We start from the raw sequence: 4,937 nt of genomic DNA, 5'->3' as shown, positions 1-4,937 counted from the left end.
CGACTCTGCAGCAATCCTTTGCCCTGACAAGAAAGATAATGTTTACCTGTCAAGACTAACAGTGACACGGCGTGTTGAGGACATCACAAAGAATATGGAACAACAGTTGAAAGACAAGGTAAAGGATTTCACATATTTCTCCTTGGCCCTGGATGAGAGCAGTGATGCACGTGACACGGCGCAGTTGTTGATATTCTTACGAGGCAAAACCCCAGACTTTTAATTTACAGTGGAGCTTCAGTGTCGTCAATGAAGAGCACAGCCACAGGGAAAGATTTATTGGAGGAGGTTAATAACTGTGTGGCAAAGCTGGGACTGACTTTTGAAAAGTTGTCCAGCGTGACCAATGACGGGTGCCCAAACTTAACATGAAAAAACGTTGGCCTTTTGAAAAGGATACAAGATCAAGTAGCTCAGCTGAACCGAGATGAGAAAATTATTTTCCTGCATTGTATTATTCATCAGGAGGTGCTCTTTCAATGTGTTCTGAAAATGAGACATGTTGTGGATACAGTCATTTAAAGTGGTAAACTTCAAAAGAGCAAAATCTTTAAACCACGGGCAGTTTGTCTCACTGTTAGTAGAGACAGAGTCGGGTCATGAAGATCTCCCCTACCACACAAACGTGAGATGGCTGAGTTTAGGGAAGGTGCTTAAAAGGATGTGGGACCAGATTGCTGAGCTTTTGCAAATGAAAGGAAAATATGTGGATTTCCCTCAACTGCAAGATAAAGAATGGTTGGCTGATTTTGCCTTCACCGTGGACATCATGGCTGAATGAACTGAATTCCAAACTACAAGGGAAGGGCCTTTTTGCACATCAGATGTACAGCCTTGTCAAAGCCTTCAAGGGAAAATGACTCCTCCTGACCCGCCAAGTAGAAGCCAACAATCTCACCCACCTTCCGACACTACTAGTCTGTTCCCAATCAGGTGACCAGCGGGAGAAGAATACAACGATGCTGCATGCGTTGAACGGTAAGTTTTCTCGTCATTTGGAGGATTTCATAGTGTTGGAAAATGACATGTTGTTGGTTTCATCTCCTTTCACCTTCAATGTGGATAACGCTCCCACTGACCTGCAACTTGAGCTTATCGATCTTCAGACTGATGCAGTGATTGGAGAACTATTCAAAACAATGTCACTGACGAGGTTCTATGCATCTCTCGATGAACAATACTTTCCAAACATTAGGAGTCAAGCTCAGAAGATGTTTGTACTGTTTGGGTCAACCTAGATATTTTCAGTGATGAAATATAACAAGGCACAGATCACCTCTTACTGACTCTCACCTCTCAGCAATCCTGTGCATAGCGACGTCAGAAACTATACCTGACATCCCTGCTCTAGTCAATCCCCATCAGAAACTTCACTCCTCACACTGATTGAGTAGTTTAAATATAATGTTGAGCTCTCTCTCTCTCTCTCTCTCTCTTGTGTTTTTTGCATACCTGTTAACAAGAGTTCTGTCCGTGGTGCTGAATGCACAGTGTACTTTTCCCTCCCTGTGTAGTTCATTGCCTGTTTAATAATGAAAATACCTACCAAAAGGACAACATGGATGTGGTTTATTTCTGTACTTGTTAAAAAAGTCAAAAAAGTACCATATCTAGATGTGATTTACAGTAGATATATTTGTCAACACAGTCATACACATGATGGATAATCCTGTAATATGATTCTGGCCGCTATGGCAAAAAATATATTCTAATGTGTCCCTCCATGGAAAATAATTGCCCAGGCCTGATGTAGACATACATACAGTCGACACCTCAATACTGTTTCTAATCTGAGGCAATCTATAATGTATGAAAGTATGAAAACCAACCAAGAATATGCCATATCTGGTACTGAAACATTCTCAATGGTTTTGTGTTCACATTAGAAAACCATGAAATTACTCAGTGCCCCTACCTAGTATGATGAGCAATATCCAGTAACATCTGAGTCACAGTGATTTGTTTGTAATGAGGAACATTACTCCCATTACATATTTAGGGTTCAAGTTAAACTTGAAACATACAATATATTAGACTGATAATGATGATTTAAAACACATTTCTACTCTTTCACTATCATATGAGAACGGAAATAATCAAAGTCAGACACATGCCTGATCACACCGATATGATTGGGAGAAAATGCTGAGGGGATGCAAGGGGAGGAAGTCAGAGGTGATACACACTGGCCAAAAAGAGATTAAATCCCAGCTGAGTCAGAAATAATCGCTTTTATTAAGGCACAAAGAATTTACATTTAGATAAAGTATTTTGCCTCCCCATCCCCCTCTTCCCCATGTGGCTTCCTGTAAAACTGATGTCCCTTACAAAAAAACACGTCAAATTTGCTTTTTCACATGTGAAATATCTGTTTTGACACGTTGAACTTAAATTTTACATGTGAAACCATATTTTCATATGCATTACATTTTTCACATGTGAGGAGAATAAACATGTCAAATAAATTGTATTCATCACATGCTTTGTAAACAAATCAAATCTATTTTTAAAGCCCTTCTTACATCAGCTGATATCTCAAAGTGCTGTACAGAAACCAAGCCTAAAACACCAAACAGCAAGCAATGCAGGTGTAGAAGCATGGTGGCTAGGAAAAACTCCCTAGAAAGGCCAGAACCTAGGAAGAAACCTAGAGATGAACCAGGCTATAAGGGGTGGCCAGTCCTCTGGCTGTGCAGGGTGGAGATTATAAAAAGAACATGGCCAAGATGTTCAAATGTTCATAGATGACCAGTAGGGTCAAATAATAATAATCACCGTGGTTGTCAAGGGTGCAACATGTCAGCACCTCAGGAGTAAATATCAAATCAAATCAAATCAAATGTATTTATATAGCCCTTCGTATATCAGCTGATATCTCAAAGTGCTGTACAGAAACCCAGCCTAAAACCCCAAACAGCAAGCAATGCAGGTGTTGAAGCACGTTGGCTAGGAAAAACTTCCTAGAAAGGCCAAAACCTAGGAAGAAACCTAGAGAGGAACCAGGCTATGAGGGGTGGCCAGTCCTCTTCTGGCTGTGCCGGGTGGAGATTATAACAGAACATGGCCAAGATGTTCAAATGTTCGTAAATGACCAGTATGGTCAAATAATAGGTCTGGGACAGGTAGCACGTCCGGTGAACAGGTCAGGATTCCATAGCCGCAGGCAGAACGGTTGAAACTGGAGCAGCAGCACGGCCAGGTGGACTGGGGACAGCAAGGAGTCATCATGCCAGGTAGTCCTGAGGCATGGTCCTAGGGCTCAGGTCCATAAATGTCGTTCTTGATAGTATGTTTCACGTAGAACTTCCACCGCTATTTTTAAAACTCTCCATGTTGAATCATGTATCATTCAAAAGCTTGTTTTCCGGAGCATATCGTTAGCTCGTCCATACATGGCTCTATCCATTGCAGACATAGCGCTTCGTTCTGAAAGATTAGTAAATCAGTTGGCTTTTCATAGCCGATCATTCAGAATATCTCTACCGCTCCTGGTGTCTCTAGAAAGTTGAAAACAGCAGGTCTGGGACAGGTAGCACGTCCGGTGAACAGGTCAGGGTTCCGCAGTTTACAGTTGATTTGTCAGAGGACAAACTATCCACAGAGACAAACTGATATCTTTCCAACAGATGAGAGCTGAACCAGGACCTGAACCAGAACTTGTCCGTGTAGACCAATTTGAGTTTCCAACCTCTCCTAAAGAATGTGGTGATCAATGGTATCAAAAGCAGCACTAAGGTCTAGGAGCACCTGTCTAACAGGTGTAGACTAACAGTGAAATGCTTACTTACGGGCCCTTCCCAACAATGCAGAAAGAAAGAAAATATAGAAATAACAGAAATAATAATAAACACACAATGAGTAATGATAACTTTTCTATATACACGGGGTACCAGTACCAAGTCAAAGTGCAGGGGTAAGAGGTAATTGAGGAAGATACAGTATGTACATATAACTAGGAATAAAGTGACAAGGCAACAGGATAGATAATAAACAGTAGCAGCAGCGTATGTGAGTCAAAAATGGTCAATGCAGATAGTCCGAGTAGCTATTTGTTAACTACTTAAACTATTTAGCAGTCATATGGTTTGGGAGTAGAAGCTGTTCAGGGTCATGTTGGTTGCAGATTGGGTGTATCTTGGCCCCAGTGATGTACTGGGCCATACGCACTACCCTCTGTAGCGCCTTGCGTTTGGATGCCAAGCAGTTGCCTTACCAAGAAGTGATGCAGCCAGTCAAGATGCTCTCAATAGTGCAGCTGTAGAACTCTGAAGGCCCATGCCAAATTTTTAGAAGTTTTTATTGTCATATACACCAGATAGGTACATATGTTGTTTTACAGGGTCACTCTTGAGAAAGTTAGGGTTAAGTGCCTGGCTCAAGAGCACATCAACAGATTTTTCACCTTGTGGGCTCGGGTATTCAAACCAGCGACCTTTCTGTTACTGGTCCAATGCTGTAACCACTAAGCTGACTATATTGGTGTGTGTGGACCATGATAGATCTTTAATGATGTGGACACCGAAGAACTTGAAGCGCTCGACCCGCTCCATTACAGCCTCTCGGATGTGAATGGGGGCATGCTCAACCCTCCATTTCCTGAATGGAGGTGTGCTCGGCCCTCCGTTTCCCTCCGGCCGTCCATTTTCAGCTCCTTTGTCTTGCTGACGTTGAGGAAGCGTTTGTTGTCCTGGCACCACACTGCCATGGTCTCGTACCTCCTCCCTATAGGCTGTCTCATTGTCATTGGTGATCAGGCCTACCACCGTCGTGTCATCTGCAAACTTAATGATGCTGTCACACACTGATCTGTTTCCCCTGTCTTTGTGCTTGTCTCCACCCCCTCCAGGTGTCGCCCATCTTCCCCATTATCCTCTGTATATTTATACCTGTGTTCTCTGTTTGTCTGTAGCGAGATTGTTTTGTTTTGTGAAACCTAC

The sequence above is a fragment of the Oncorhynchus keta genome, chromosome 14, assembly GCF_023373465.1.
Source record: "Oncorhynchus keta strain PuntledgeMale-10-30-2019 chromosome 14, Oket_V2, whole genome shotgun sequence".
In the NCBI taxonomy this organism is placed as follows: Eukaryota; Metazoa; Chordata; class Actinopteri; order Salmoniformes; family Salmonidae; genus Oncorhynchus; species Oncorhynchus keta.
Note: the sequence above shows the minus strand (reverse complement) of the source record.